Source organism: Grammomys surdaster, unplaced genomic scaffold (genome assembly GCF_004785775.1).
Source record: "Grammomys surdaster isolate TR1022 unplaced genomic scaffold, NIH_TR_1.0 259, whole genome shotgun sequence".
Taxonomy (NCBI): Eukaryota; Metazoa; Chordata; class Mammalia; order Rodentia; family Muridae; genus Grammomys; species Grammomys surdaster.
In genome coordinates, this window is record NW_021604700.1 from 1091666 (window position 1) to 1108775 (window position 17110).

A 17110-nucleotide genomic window follows, 5' to 3' on the forward strand; every position below is an offset into this window, starting at 1 on the left:
TCCAAAAAGCATGCTTTTATCTATGGGGATGGTGGTCCTTGATTGAAGGAATTCGGAGCATGCCTCTCAGAGAATTAAAAACTCATTAAGAAATGGTGCTTGGCTGTACACTAGTTATCTCTAGGGAGAAAAGCAGGGGGCTGAGTGGGAATGGGAAGGATATTGACTTCTTGCTTTTGCATGTGTCATTTGTAGGCTTTTCTTTTTTTCTTCATTAGTAAATAACCAATTCCAAAGAAGAAATTAAACTGTTGTCTGGCAAAATCTTGACAGTATATTTTCCCCTTGAATTACTTGTTCTGTTACTGATTAATGAAATTTCTATTTTTTTTAAAATGATGATACAGTTGCTTTTTATTCTCCAGAAGTTTCTCACCTATTAATTCTGATTCATTAATTTGAGTATTATCCATCTATATGTTAGAAGTTGCAGAGGTGCTAGTATGGTGTTAAATCAAGTTCACTCTGTTTTCTAGAGGTCCCACAGATGGGAATAGGTAAGGAATAGTTTGATTTCAAGATTATCCTTGTATAGTTCCTACTTTATAGGTAGAGCTACAAATATGTACATTTATAATGAAAATACAAACACTGTAGTTTTTAAGAGTGAAGATTTACTGCAACATTGTCAAAATCAAGTGCTTCTTTCTTAGCTGTCTAAGTTGGTGCAGAATTCTTAGAGCAATGTGTTGCTATGTCTCAGAAAGTTCATCAGTTCTCCATCTAGGAATCACCTAGGTGACAGAGATGTACATAATGAGAGCTTTAGTGAGGCCTACATATGTTGGGGAAAAAATAAGAAGGAACAAAGAGGATAAGTAGCCTTCACCCCTTCATAGAAGCTACAGCGGGGCATGTTGCCTTAGTGAATGACCCTGGGACAGTATCCTCCCTGAATCCTGGGGCCTTTGCATTGCTTGTGTGACTTGAGTTCTGTGCAATGTTCCAGAGAGGAGAATGACTAGAAATTAGTCATCTTCCCTTTGGCTTTTGCATTAAGGATGTGGACAAGCCACTGTGAAACAGTTACCCACAGTGCACTAGACGAGAGGCTGCGTGGTAGACTCTAAACTGATGAAAGTCTAATCAGGTTGACTCGAGCTTCATTTTTGAGGCAACAGTGTCATAAAGATGAAAGGATAGCATCATGGCTGTTACCAGCACCTGGCCAGGTTAAGTCAGTGATTCAGACCTGGGATGCTGACAGAACTAGCAAATGAACTCATCAAATCAGTTTCAGAAGCCGTGAGAAAGAACTGGAAAGCTGCTGCACAACTCGTAGTAGTAAACATTGTTTCAATTTTAAGAAAGATACAGAAGAGTCTGACAGCATTAGCCTTTGAATATAGAGAGAAGCCCCTGAACTTAACCTGCTGTCAGTTAAGAAGATAAATCAGGCTCCTCCTCCTCCTCCTTTTAATCCTATATTTAGTCTCCCAAGATTGTCAGTACAAGATGCCGCAAACTGGATGACTCGCAACAATAGAAATCCGTCCTCTCCCAGTTCTGGAGGCTTGAAGTTCAAGATCAAAGTGCAAACAAGGCCACGCTTCCTTGAAAACCTTCAGGGAAGATGTCACCCTCATCTTCTAGCTTCTTGAGAGACTGGCACTTCTCAGCTTAAAGCAGCACCACTTCTGTGTCTTGTCCCTTGGCATTCCCTCTATGTGTTGTTCTATTTACAAGTTTTTCTTTTCTTAAAAGACATCAGTCATATTATCAGGTAGGGTTCTCTTAATATCTGCCAAGCTCTTGACAGCTGATTACTGCTGAGGGGAGAGGGAGGCGTGGTCTCCAGTACGTCGCTCATGTCCCGGTGGACTGCTATATACTGATATGCCTATGGACAGCATTAACTGCATGTGAGGGGAGGTATTAAAAACCAACAAGGGAAATAAAAAGAGGACATGAACCTGAGAGGACTATCACGTGGGAACACTAGAGGGGGCTTGGAATGAGGTAGTAGTAGATTAATATGATCAATATATGTTGTATAAATGTATGAACCTTTCAAAAATGATTTCAAGTGTTTCATTACATTTATTTACTGAGTATGGGTGTGTACCTGTGAATGTCAGAGGACACACTAGTGGTCAGTTCTTTCTTACCAGGTGACTACAGGGTATTGAACTTGTGTCATTAAAGTTTTACCTGTTGAGTCAGTCCTACAATGTATTCTTGATCTTGCCCCACTTCATATACAGCTCTTCTACAGCCTATAACTCTTATAACTTCCAATCTTTCTGTAGTAGTAATAGTAGAAATAATGATTTTTTCCATATGTGGATGACCCAATATAGAATTCGAAATTGACAAATGAAATAAAAATTGAAAAGATTTGGGTACAGCTTAATACAGGACTTAAACACTTGACGGCCCGTCTGTAAATCACCCCTTCTTTCCAGACCTTAGCTTCCTTGTGTGAAAATGTCTGTACTAGGTGGCTTGAAAAATCAATAACCCATGTGTATGACCAAGAGGATCCACCTGTTTGGAAGCAGAGGCTGAAGGCCAGAGATCAGGACAGTCAGAAAGAAGCTCTACCATTGGGCATTCTGGGACCTGAAAATAAATCAGGTTACATCTTTATTTCTCTATTGGAGTGGACACACCAACAACCTTCCTGCCATGTTATTGGCTCACACTTTCCAGTCTGTTCAAACCAAATATCTAAAGGAAGTCTCAAAGATCAGAGGAGTTGTAGAAGCCACAGCTTAATAGTCTATCAGGCACACAGCCAAGGTCAGCCTCCAGAGCTGGTCACTGTTTCCACTGGGTTTCAAAGGTGCCTATTTTTCCATCTCTATACCACGTTGCCAAAGAGATAGAAACAGTAAAGTGTTGTTCTGAAGAATACAGAGACACCCCTGCACCAAATGTTTGCCATTCTTTGAGCCAGTGAGCCAGGAGTATGTTATTTTGAAGTCAAGGGAGCAATGAGAGTTGCAGGGTTGAGCTAGGTGTGTGGCAACATTGGACATGGGCATGTGCCTGCCTCTCTTAAGCAAAGGATAAGAAGCGCCCATTTCATTTGCTTAGAAACCAGATGTGGTACTTGGTTTATGGGATTGAAACTCTAAGGTTTAAGGAAAAAGGTTCAAGAGTCTCCATGTCTCACCTTATTCTGTGAAGCAACACCCTGATGACAGAGAGCTAAAAGAATACCTACGAGGATTGTTCCTTCATTCTCATTGTCTGTTTTGAAGGAAAGCTGGCTTCTGTGGTATCCAGGAAGAAAGGTCTTGTAATTCCTTTTTAAAGCTGGGACATGCTTAACTTGATAATGCCAATTAAGGAAGTTCTACAGTGGCTTTTAAGCTCTCATAGGGGAGTGTAAGATTTTTACCTGCCTATTATGATGGCTTTCTGGATGTTGCCAAACATCTTTTCATTTTGTAATTCTTCTACAATTGTTGGCGATGTTGGCCTCTGGCCAGAAATAAAAATTTCTATTGAAGACAAACATCCTGTGTATCCACTGGGCATGGATCATGTTGGCTTTTCAGTAGATAAGTACAGGCTTTTGCCAAGAAGCAGTGGCAGGGCAATCTCCATTACTAAGTGGAACTGAATTCCTGAGCCATGTAGTACAGGTTTGTGGTGCCAGTAATTCCACTTCTGCTCTCCTAGACCCCCTTGATAAGTCTCCTGTTATAACCATACTTAGGAACAAGGAGACTCAACCTCATCAGATTTTACTGCATAGAATAGCAACAGTCTGTCATTTTGCTGTTTACAGGGAGGAAAAAAACTGTATCAAGTCACTAAACTTCCCATTCCTAACTTTCCTGTAACCACTCAATTGGGGTTGAGCTCACTGAGTTCAGCCTTCTCAGTCTCTGAAACAAATTCTGTTTCCCATTACCCTGGAAATGTTACAATGCCCTAAAACAATTTATGGGAAGCTTTGTATTTTCTATCTGCTTTGTTCTCCAGCATTTAAGCATATGGAACTACTCACTCACCTATGAGTCTAGCTATTTCTTTAGAGAATGATCGTTTCCATGATTCGTTTGTTTAGCCTGTTCCCTTCCTTGCTTGTTATGCACCAATTGACCATCCGTTGAATAGTAGAGCACAAAGATTAAAAGCCAAAGGTGACTTGGTCTTATACCAAGGCTCTGACATTGTCCTTATGAAGTTGGAGAAGATTACATTGCTGGTTTTCTTTACTGTTTATTTGCTGTAAGCTGGGGACAAATTGCAAGTACCTATTTCAAAGACAGATCATGAGCTAACACAGGTTGTGCATGTAAAGCCTGTATTTGGTCCAATAAAGGTTAATTAATATTATTAGGATTCAGGTGCTAGCTTGGCTGCCATATTCCCCATGAACACGTTAGTCCTGGTTTAGTGTCCTATACATCCTAATTGTACCTTGTTATTTTCCTTATCATGTCCCTTATCACAATGTTGTCTTTTGGGAAAGGAGGCTACAATGACATGAGCTGGACTGATCTGATTTGTAGGTAGATAGTTCTGTGTCAAAGAGGAATTACAGTCCATCACTTCCCCAAGCATTTGTTAAACTGACTATCCCAGTCACTTAAAGACTTCTCTTTAAAGCCTTAAATCAGTAGCTCTTAAAGATATCTTATAAATGCTTTGAAATTAGGAGATGCAAGTCGTGTTCATGGAACATTCTGTTCTTCCCCTTCCAGGCTAATGGAACTTCTTTTCCCATACGAGTTCACTACAATGAGTGGCAGATGCTCCACACTGATACACAGCACATTTTTCCAATTTCTCTCCTCCTCCTCTTCCTCTTCTTCCTCCTCTTCCTCCTCCCCTCCTCCTCCTCTTCCTTCTCCTTCTCTTCTTCCTCCTCCTTCTCTTCCTCTCCTTCTCCTCTTCCTCTTCCTCCTCCTTCCTTCTTTTTCTCCTTCCTTTCTCTTCTTCCTTCCTTCCTCCTCCTATTCCTCCTCCTCTTCCTCCTCATCTTTCTCCTCCTCTTTTTCTTCTTTTCTCGCAAGCAAAAATATATAAGCGTTACTGAGTACATTATGATAGAATTTTCTCTCTTCCATAGGCCCCTTTCCATTTCATCCAGTGGTGATTATAGTCAGCTTTATGTACCACGTAGACAGGCACATCTCTCTTACAATAATCTTTTACTATTGCTTCTAATGTCATTAAGCGCATATTAGAAATGTCAAAGACTGTGCATAAAATATATTAGCAGCTGTAAAACTTTGGTGCAAGTGACTGCCTCCCTTACCCTTGATGTACTGGGAGGTAAAATTTGAAGAGGTTGGTCTGTGTCTGAACATATCGAATAAATACAGGAGGAAGCCAAACACTCAGCCCCTCCTCTTTCTGTTTCTTTGATACAGGGTTTCATGTTTTCATGTATCCCAGCCTTGAATTTGCTGTGTTGCAGAGGATGACCTTAAGCTTCTGATATTCCTGTGTCATCCCCCTATATGCAGTCTCTGAGAGTGTCATGTATTGAATTTCAAATCTTTGTTCATCAAAATGTGTCTATTTAAGAGCTAGAGCTTTAAAGAGGTGATTAAGTTACAATAAGGTCTTTGTGTGGGCCTTTGCCAAAGTGACTGGAGTCCTCAAAACACGGGGGTTTAAAAGACTTCAGAAATGTGTGGGTTGTGTTAGTCAGGGCTGACCTCCAATTTTCATCTACATCAGCAATTCAAAGGAGGAAGGGTTCAGTTAGCTTATTGTTTAGAGGTTTCAGTTCATGGTCAGTTTGCTGCACTGTTTCTAGGCTGTGATGAAGTAGAGTATCATGGCAGAGGAAAGCAAAGATGCTCACCTCAGAGTGACCAGGTACAGAGAGAGAGAGAGAGAGGGGGGGGAGAGAGGAGAGGGGGGAGGGAGGTTGGAAGATGGAGAGGGGAAGAAGAGAGGCAGAGGAGGAGAAGGAAGAGAGAGAGAGGGGAAGGGAGAGGGAGGGGGAGAGGGAGGGAGGGGGAGAGGGAGGGAAGGAGAGAGTTTTGTTATGTTCCATCATCTCACTTTCTAAAGTTATTAGTATTCCTCAAACTATCTGAGCTATCCAAGAAATAAGTTTTTACCACATGAGTCTGTAGGGGGACATTTTTCACATCAAAGTACAACACACACACAAGTTTTTGCCCCAGAAAAAGAAGCATGAACCACTGAAGCACTGATCTTGAACTTTTGGCCTCCAGAAATATATGAAAAAAATTAGGATGTTTAAGCCACGCAATCTGTGCCACTTTGTTATGACACCTCTAGACAATGGTCACAACCATTGATGAGGACATGGTCAGTATTCTGTGCCTGTACAAAGGAGAACCTGGCCTGCATTGATGTGGAGATGAGCTTTTAAGACAGAAGGGAATAAATAAAAATAAGTTTTAAAGAAATGCAGCCTGTTCTGAGTCCTCTTTACTCATAATGGATCAGCTCTCATGACAGAGGTGGTCTTTAGAAGCTGGAGCAATGGCAAGGAACTTAAGAGCATTGGTTGCTCTTCCAGAAAACATGAGTCTGATTCCCAGTACCCATATGGTAGCTCACAGCAATATGTAACTCTAGTTCCAGGGATCATGACAACCTCCCCAGGCACTAGGCACACACGTGAGACACAGACATATGTGTAGACAAAACTCTTATACACATAAAATGAATAAAGTTAAATCTTAAAAAATATTTTTTAAAAAAGAAGTGAGCTTTTCACACGCTTGGTATATAATAGGAAACTATGAACCACCTGGCCTATTCTACAGAAAGGATTTAAAAGAAACAAGAGCAGAGCCAGAAGCACTGTCCTTTGGATCCAGGATTTCAACCATGCCCTACGCTCTCTGACACTGCGTTAGAGTATGCTCCTAGAAGCAGATGCTTTGAGAACAACTGAAAGGAGAAAGTGGCATGAAAATGAGAGTTGGGAAAAACTGGTTAGAATATTAACAATATTCAAAGGGTGCAACAAAACAGTAGATTAGGCTCTAAATTATTCTGGAGGCCATGTGTGTGTAGATTTCTGAAAGGAGACATGAGCTGTTCAGTAAACAAAAAAATAGTAGAGATCTTCTAAATCCAGTGACTTTTGATATCTGCTAAAAATCAGCTATTTCTCTAAAGTCTGAATTGTGGCCTGTTCCTCTTCCCCAGTGTTGAGATTTTTTCTATATATATATTGATTCCAAATAGCCTATAGGTTCTGATGCTGAGTTCTTCATTAGCATTAGTTTGTGTTCCTGTACCTATTCAAATTTTATTACCACTTGATGACTGTGTTGTCTATACATCGTATTTGCTTGTTATCTGAATTATTGTTCTATTTCTGTGAAAAGACACCATGACCAAGGCAGCTTATTAGAGAAAGCACTTAATTGGGGGATTACTAACAGTTTCAGATGGTTAGTCTGTTATGATCATGGCAGTCTGTATGGCAGGCAGGAAGGCAGGCAGTGGAGCAATAGCTGAGAGCTTTACATCCTGGTCTGCAGATGCCAGGTAGAAAGAGATCAAGACTGGGCCTTGACAAGAGGACCACACCTCTCCTCTCTCTCTCTCTCTCTCTCTCTCTCTCTCTCTCTCTCTCTCTCTCAATCTCGATAATTTTTTTTATTTATTATGCATACAGTGTTCTGCCTGCATGTATGGCTGCAGGCCTGAAGAGGGCATCAGATCTCATTACAGATGGTTGTGAGCCACCATGTGGTTGCTGGGGACTGAACTCAGGGCCTCTGAAAGAACAGTCAGTGCTCTTAACCTCTGAGCCATCTCTCCAGCTCTTCAATCTCTTTTATTGATTCGTAAAAGATCCTATGTTTGTTCATACTGATTTAGCCTGTTGCGAGGAAATTGCTGACATGGATGGTCAAGTACACAAATGTTAGTAGATTTTGATTATAAGCAATAAGATATTTAATGAGATGCAGAGAAGAGTTAAAATTGTGTTTGTCTACTTGGTGTGGCCTCTTTATACATTGAACATTCTCCCTTTACAATTATAATCTATTTTGAATTCTGAAAACCATCCTCCATGTAACCGTGCAATGTACAGTGTAAGAAAAGGAAGTAAAATACCCTTTAGTCTTATCTTAGGGTGGACCTGGGTGTTACCCAAACTCAGAATATCAGTGGTACCACTGAGACTATATGAATGACTGAGGCAAAACACCCAACTAGTAATAAAGAACACACATTTGCATTAACTTTCTAGTGCTTTCTCCAGAAATGGGTTGAGTGTCAATCAGTTTATTGAAGATATTTGTTGCTGGCTTAGTATCATATCATACAAGCACTGCTACAGGCCCCAAGGAAAGACAGGCAAGTCCTGGCAGAAGATGGGTGTTGGGTACAGGGCGTGCATGCTAATGCAGCTAAGGTGAGTGACCAGCAGCAGGGCTGAGGTTATGGAAGGGGCTTGAGGAGCTCTCCCAGAATCCATGATGAAGAACTTGCAGATTCCTAGGCTGCTTCTCTGAGAATAGAAAATTTGAAACAGAGCCTTGGCAGAGCCGTGGTAGTTGGAAAACTACAGTCACTCCGAGCAGTTACATGCTCTCCTGCTGCTTGCTTGGCAGGGAATTTTTCTGCCTAGGTGGAGAGGTGATCACACTCTGAAAACTTGGCTGTAGCATCCCCACTAAGGACCCTTGGAACACAGCAGTTACTCAGCAGGCTGGTCACTGAGGGTCACTTGACATTTTGAAAATGTGTTTTAGATACCCGAGCAAGTCTGCTGATACACTGTTCAGTGTCCCTACAGAGTTGAAGTAGCCTGTGGCCAATGGGCCATGTCATGCACTGCCTGTACACATGGAAATACTTTGCTTAGGGACCTGAGCCAGAGTGCGATGAGCTGGTCTCTATCCCACTGTCTGACTCAGAGGTGGAAGTGCCTGGAAACATCAAGCCATTGTGGACTAGAAGATTCACAGACACTGCAGGAGCCCACAAACCAATTGGACAAGAACAAAGGGATTCTGTTAACTGCATTATTAGGATCAGAACATGGGCCCTGATAGCCCTGGCAAGCTAGGCTGTCTCCCATCTTCAGTTGGCCAATTAAAGAAAACAAATAGTGAAAAGCAGAAAAAGGTTATTATTCAACATGACCACATTGGGAACAGGAACAAGGAAGCCCATTGGCTCTCCAAGTTCATCTTTGCCATCCTGACTTAAGGTTCATGTTCAACAGACGGTCCATTCCCTTCTCTCCACTCTACTCACTCCAACAAGATGGTCAGACAAGTTGTGGGAACTGAGTGGAATCTCTTTCTGAAAGACAAGTTCGTTGCCTGGCTGGAATAAGCTTTCAGCTTTTTCTGTCTCTAAGCACAAGGCACCTGGGAAATTTCAATTCCTTGAGATGTGTTGTCTCAATAGTCTGAGAGCTAAATGAGTGTCAGTAGCAAGGGGACAGTCACAGCTCCAAGCTTTGTGCTGTCTGCCTCAGCCACCTCAGATGTGCCCTTATCTTTCAGGAACCTTGACTGAGCACATTGAGTTGTATGGCTTTGATGCTAAAGCCAGTATGAAGCAGAGTTGGAGAATTTATAAGGATATTAAGAAAGGCACTATAGAAGAGAATTAAAGCACATTTGAGAACATGGACAGCGTGTCTTAGGTAGGACAGTATGTACGACGGTGGAAGCGTATTGGAATTTCTGAGGACCCCACCCTTCCCCTACATCGTTCTCTTCTTCATTAGTTGATATTACATGTTGGATTACAGGTTGGCTCTGGAAGTGCTTTGGATGGGAATTCAATCTGCTAAAATAAAGACCAGAGACCTCTAGCATTTAAGACATGGCTTCCAGTGTAAATGGGCTTTCTGGTTAGAATCTTACAAAATTGCAGGTTAAAAGTAGGGAAGGGTCAAAGACCTTAAGCATTTGTTAGTTATGCTTGGACTCTTGATTCACTAATGGTGACAGGTTCCAATTAGAATCCAGGGGTTGGAGCGCCTCTCTATTCTAACATCTCTGTATTCTGCCTCAGGAAGGGCACAGAATTTCTATTTTCATTCTTGTTAAGAGAATTACAATAAAGCCCATAATGGCAGCCACCACCACAAGAAACTTGTGTAGGAATGTAATATTCAGTTTGTTCCATTGCTCTTGTAGAACACTAGGAAAGAAAACAAGTAACTTTTTCTGAGGTACTGCTACCATTCAGAACATTTTTAGAAGAAAGGGCTTCTGTTTGGGGTCTGAGTCAAATATATATGCCCACATATACCCAAAAGATGCCCCACCATGCCACAGGGGTACCTGTTCCACTATGTTCATAATGGCCTTGTTGGTGATAGCCAGACACTGGGAACAACCCAGATGTCCCACACAGAAGAATGGATACAGAAAATGTGGTTCATTAACACAATGGAATACTACTCATCTATTAAGAATGAAAACATCCTGAGTTTTGCAGGCAAATGGATGGAACTAGAAAATATCATCCTGAGTGAGGTAACTCAGACACAAAAGGACATGCATGGTATGCACTCACCTTCTAGGTCTCTGGTACATTCTAGAGCTTAAAAAGGCAAAGGGCCCCAGTTAGGATACCTCAACACCACTTGGGAGGGATAAGAAAGCAATCATGAGGGTTGTGGGGGGCAGAGACAGGGAGAGACCTGAGTGTGAGAGGCAACAGGGAGTGGGAAAGGAAAAATGATCAGATATTGGGGGAGGGGTGGAAACAGGACTGAAGCCCTGAGGGCCAGCAGAAAGAATGAAAAGAGGTAACCTCTGGAGGTAGGAGGTGGGGGGACCCTCTAGGATGTACCAGAGACCTGGGAGGTGAGAGATGCCCAACATTGTGGAGAGGGAACTTGTAGAGTCCATCTCCAGTAGAAAGACATGGCATCAAGTAGAGGGATGGGGTTGCCAACCCAAAGTCAAACACTCTGACCCAGAATTGTTGGTGTCTAAAAGAACTGAAGGGACAAAAATGGAGAAGAGATTGAGCGACAGGAGGTCCAGTAACAGGCCCAAATTGAAATCCAGCTCAAGGGGAGGCTCCAAAGCTTGACACTTTTTTTTTTTTTTGGACACTATTACTAATGCTGTGGTGTGCTTATAGGCAGGAGCCTAGCATGGCTGCCCTTCAAGAGGTCCAACAAGCAGCTGACTGAGACAGATGCAGATACTTACACCCAATCAATGGACTGAAGTCGAGGACCCCTATGGTTGAATTAGGGAAAAGCTGGAAGAAGCTGAGAAGAAGGGCAACCTCATGGGAAGACCAGCAGTCTCAACTAACCTGGACCCTGAGGTCTCTCAGACACTGAGCCACCAACTAGGCAGCATACATCAGCTAATATGAGGCCCCTGATGCATATACAGCACAGGACTGCCTGGTCTGGCCTCAGTGAGAGAAGATATACCTAACCCTCGATAGAGGCCCCAGGGAGTGGGGAGGTCTGGTGGAGTAGGGGTGGGGGTGGGAACATCCTCTTGGGGACAGGGGAGGAGGAATCGGATGAGGAACAGGTGGAGGGTGGACCAGGAGAGATAATGACTGGGTAAAAAAAAAGAATATATATCCCTACCTGCCCACATTTCTCTACATGGAGCTGCAAACCTATTGTTACTGGGTGAAACAAAAAATAAAATGATCCAAGTCTTCAAGACAAAAACAAAAGAAGAGAGGGAGATGGAGAATTTTTACTCTTCATTTTTTTTTTTAAATATATAGAGAGGGTTATGGTACTGGCTGAAGAAATACAAGGAATGATCTCTCTCTCTCTTTCTACCTATTTTTTCTTTTTTTCTTTGTTGGCAATTCTTCCCCATTGTACATTTAATTTATTTTTACTACTGCTTCCTTCCCTGCTCCCCATTGCCTCCTAAGCTACTTTATTTTACTGGAACAAGACAAACACAACAGTTAGGTCAGTTTTGTGCTTTCACTGAGAACTGTTCAGTTTGGGGCATTTCATCTCTAATGTCTACACCATTCTGCAGATAGAACAAGAGGCAATGGTATGAAAATGACAGTTAACCAAAGTACCTTTCCAAGTGTTTAGTAGGGAACATGTCTTTTGTTTTGTAAGTAAAAGCAGTGTTATTCAGACCATTGTTTTTAAGATGGGAAGGCTGAGGTTCAAAGAGACTTAGATGTAGCTGCCTGATTCTACTATCAGAAGTGGGGATACTTGTAGCAATAGATCATCACATTACACATTTGGAGTCATTGTGAATTTCCCAAATTTGTCAATAAATTGAATGCCATGTCTGTGAAACTCATAGCTGCTTCTACAGAAATATAAGCTTATCCTAGGATTCATGTGGAAATGCTAAGAACTGAATATAGAAAATATCCTCGTAAAAGAGAGGTTAGATCTTATACTTACTGATGATACAGTTTTCTATAAAATTATAGCAATCAAATGATCAACCGAGGTTTTATAGTGCTGCTAAGTCAAGTTAGTGGAAAAAGATAGGTCTTTCCAAAATGATCCTGAGATGACTGGATCTATAAGGGACTGGATATATATGGGGCCAATGACTTTAGACCCTTAATTTTAATCATAAAAAATTAACCAAGTATAAACTAGACTTAAGTGTAAGAATTAAAATTCCGACCCACCAGAAGATTTATAAGCTTGACTCCTAGGATTCTCTTCAAGAGAAATGAAATGTATTTTTACACAAAATATTATAGGTGAGTGAAAATTACTGTGAATTCTTTAAAATAAAATAGAATTATTTAAAATATTTACACAAAATATTACAGATGAATGAAAATGATGTGAATTATTTAAAATAGTCAAGGGCTGGAAGTGACTCAAATTTTCTTCAATTGAAAAATGAATAAATAAAAAAGTATAGCACAAAACGAAATACGTAAAGGAAATACTGACGATGTTGGGGACCCTCTAAACCGCCTACTAAATGGAAAGAGATAAACACAAAAGATCATTTCTTATGATTCAGTTTATAGAAATTTCTTTTAAAAAAGGAATATCTGTAGAGCCAGAAAGTAGATCAGTGGTTGCCTAGGGGTAGAGGTGAGAATAGGGAATAGCTGCGAATGGATCTTTCTGGAATGATGGAAAACATTCCAAAATTACATCATGGTCATAATCACTTAACTCTGTAAATCGTTAATCATTAAATATTATCCTTAAAATGGGCAAAGTACAAGGCTTTAAAATTATATACCCAAGGAATACTGTTAAAAGGGAAAGAGAACTTTAACTTTAATGAAAAAATTTCGGCCTCAGTGAGAGAAGATGCACCTAACCCTTGAGAGACTTGAGGCCCCAGGGAATGGGGAGACCTGGAGGGGAATGGGGTTGTGGGAACATCCTCGTGGAGAAGGGGGAGGAGGAATGGGATGAGGAACTGTTGGAGGGTAGAACGGCAGGGGGATAATGAATGACTGGACTTTAAAAAAATTAAAGATAATAAAAAATCATAATAAAAAATTTCACCCCTTATTTATTTCTTTGTTCCATTTCTTTCTCTCTCTGCTTAGAATCCATCCCTCACTTCTTCAGTGACCACTGTTGGCAGTGCTATCAGCTGACTCACTGTCTCAGCAGCTTTTGCCGTGTAACCCACTCAGTGCACCCTGAAGTGTGCAGCAGCCTGACGTACTCACACCCTTCTCCATGGCAGTAGTTGGCATGCCAACAATGCACATGCACGTTATATAACCTCTGCTGGGGACTTAGCGACATTTTGTCAGTTTTCCCATGGATGTTTCTGATGTCTTTTTCTGATTTTTTTGATTTGTTTTTGTGATGGTTTCATAAAATGATTGTTCTGAAACCTCCTGGTTCTGTCTTGCCATCTCAAAGTAGAAGCAACAGCAGTCATCTTTCTCTGTTATCACAGTGACAAAGATTTCCTAATTTTTCACACTGCTGTCACTGCACACACTCCAGTCTGAAGTTGGTGGCCTTGCCTCCTCTCTCAAATCCTGCAGACCTGTGACAATGAATGAACATGTCTTTATGTATTTTTGTTTGCATAAATGTCATTAAGTACAAATTATAATTACAAAAATTATACAAAAGAGACAGGAATGTGTATAATTTAAAAAAATTCCACTCAATATTATCTCAGCTAAGCCCTTAAATACCTCTAATTTTTCCTATCTCCTACTTTCCACTGGAACTATAATTCACCTCCACTCTTACCCCTAAAACTTTCAGACGTGGTTTTATTTCTAGTGCCTCACTGAACACTTACCCTCACCCCACTTATTTGGGTAGCCTTCTGCCCTTCACTCTTGCATACACAGAGTTCTCTTCTCTCCAGTTTCTATATTAAAATACTGCTACTAGAATGATAGCATTTATAGATAAAGATTATAAAGAAGATAAGTGGCTTAAATAAGTTTGTAAGTGTGGGCTCTTAACTGAAGAAGACCAGTTGTCTTAGTCAGGATTTCTATTCCTGCACAAACATCATGACCAAGAAGCAAGTTGGGGAGGAAAGGGTTTATTCAGCTTACACTTCCACATTGCTGTTCATCACCAAAGGAAGTCAGGACTGGAACTCAAGCAGGTCAGGAAGCAGGAGCTGATGCAGAGGCCATGGAGGGCTGGTACTTACTGGCTTGCTTCCCCTGGCTTGCTCTGCTTGATTTCTTATAGAACCCAAGACCACCAGCCCAGGGATGGCACCACCCACAATGGGCACTTCCCCCTTGATCACTAATTGAGATAATGCCTTACAGCTGGATCTCATGGAGGCATTTTCTCAGCTGAAGGTCCTTTCTCTGTGATAACTCCAGCCTGTGTCAAGTTGACACAAACCAGCCAGTACACCAGTGTTCTTCTAGAAGAGGAAGACACATCTGAGAAATAGATACAAAAGAAGGGCCAAGTGAAAACACAGTGGGAACATGGCTGCCCACAACTCCATAAAAGGTCTCAGAGTAACCCAGACTTCCCAACACCTTGCTTTGGGACTTCTGGCTTCCAGAACTATGAGAAACACATTTCTGTTGTTTGGGCCACTTGATCTGTGGTCTTTCATTATGGAACCCCTAGAAGAACAAAGGGCACATGGTTTGTTTATCTGTGTATTCTCTTCTAGGCTTTACATTAGGTTAGTGGTTCTCAACCTATAGGACATGATCCCTTTATGGGTTCAACAGCCCTTTCACAGGGGTCCCCTAAGACCATCCTGAATATCATATATTCACATTACAATTCACAACAGTCTCAAATTTAGTTATGAAGTAACAACAAAAATAATGTTATGGTTGGAGTCACCACACCATGAGGAACTGTATTAAAGGGTCTCAGTATTAGGAAGGATGAGAACCACTGCATTAGATCTGTCCTGTGCTCTACAACATCTTGCTCTACTGACTTTTCCTAGCTCTCTTACCTTTATCTGTACCCACAGACAACTTTTGGCTGTTTGTCCTGTTATAGGCAGAATGTAGCATGTAAGTGTTTCTTCTATCACCAAAGGCACCACCATTATATCACAGCTTTTAGAAAAAGGATTCCCGTGGGGATTGGGGGGAATTCTTCAGTGAATATGTAAAGATTGGATGAAGTTCTGAGTGGATCTATATTATTGACATGGGCTTGGCCATGTCAAGCACTCAATGCCTCAACCTATGAAAGCCTTCCTATGGCCCCAGTGTGAGTATTTATGAATGATTGATCTATGTGTACAAACACTAGCTACTGCAGCTTCCTCATCCAGACTGTTTACAAGCCTGGGACTGCTCTCCTACAGAGAACTGTCTTGGTTAGCCAACACTTCTTGTGCTGTACGTACTAAAAGCACTACAGTTCTGAGTTGTGTGGTAGTATACTTAGTATCACTTTATCAGGGTACACACTACTCATCTAACCCCAGCTTTTCTATACGTGCATCTGTCCTTTCTTTATTTCCCTCCTTCCCCAGTGTCAGATTTTCAGACTAAGCTGTGCAGGACAAGGCAGACCCCGTTTCTCACTGTTTCTACTGCTAGTTCCCACCTTCTGGCAGAGATTTCTGCTTCATTCTCTTTTTCATGGTTATATTATGCAGTTCTATCCCATCTTCAACAGTGCATGTTAAATGGAGTCTCTCAGGGAAAAGTATAGCCTGAAAGACCACTATTTTATCTAGTGTAGAGGAACAAGATAAGCACATATGCTAAATGGCCATCCTGCAAAGCAGAAGAGACGGGCTTCAGGGTAAGTATAGAGGAAGGCTGTGTGCATTCAGAGGTTTAAAATAAAATCAAGGAGGACTATGGGGGATTTGGAGCTAAACAAAACTTAAAGGTGGGCCAGAATGGGAAGAAGAGTGAAAATAGCAGCAAATAGCCATGAAAAGTGGGCAATGGCACTCCATGGTAAACCGGAAACATACAATAAACATCACAAAGGATCCAGTGCATCCAGTCACTGGGAAATCTGAGTGGAGAGTTCTTGACAGGAAACACAGCTGTCTTTTTAATCTTTCAGGACAACTAGAATGTCCCAAGTCTTGAGACTTTTCTCATAAAAAATTACTTATATCACCAATTTTTTTGTTTTTTTATTGTCCTAGTTATGATTTTAAAAACCTTAACTTCCTGCATAAAGAAAGTAGAGCTAAATTCCACTAGTAATGTCAAGTTTCATTTTTCTTAGTCTCTTCAGAGGAGATCAGCTAGTGTTAGTGAGATATCTGAAGAGATAACCCATGCGTACTTATAATCTGAGTCCAGTTCATGATTTTCAAGGATGCATATGTTTACCAGCTCAAAAATCTGGGCATCTGAGGCCTTATTTCAAGGTCTTAGACTTGAAGATATTTTGTCAGAACACCAGTGTGGGAAATTGCAGTTCACATCTCTACTCAGTAATTATGATTCTTGAATGTAAACAGATTTCTAAGGGCCATAGAACACCTTGACAGAGATAGGGAACTGGGGTGGTTGGAGAAAAAAGGCAGATATTTTTAGAGTAACTTTGATAAGGTATAGTGCTTGGCCACTGAGAGATGTTTAGTATCTTGGGCTATGAGATTGACTTGGGCTGGTAAAAGAGCTCTGAGTGAAAGAGTTGGTAGTGAAGGGACTGGGGCAAGGAGGAGAGTCTCTGTCTGGGTTGTGAGTATGTAGACTGAAGTAATGGTAGGAGGTTAGAGAGAAGGTCTTGTACCATAAGTAGGCCTAGATGTCTTGTACCATAAGTAGACCTAGATGTCTTGTACCATAA

At 41.2% G+C, this 17110-nt stretch overlaps 1 pseudogene; it reads right to left on the minus strand.

Annotated features, from left to right (window-relative positions):
* Positions 1-13630, minus strand: part of LOC114627854 — a 40183-nt pseudogene extending 26553 nt beyond the window's left edge.
* Positions 13631-17110: the final 3480 nt, after the last annotated feature.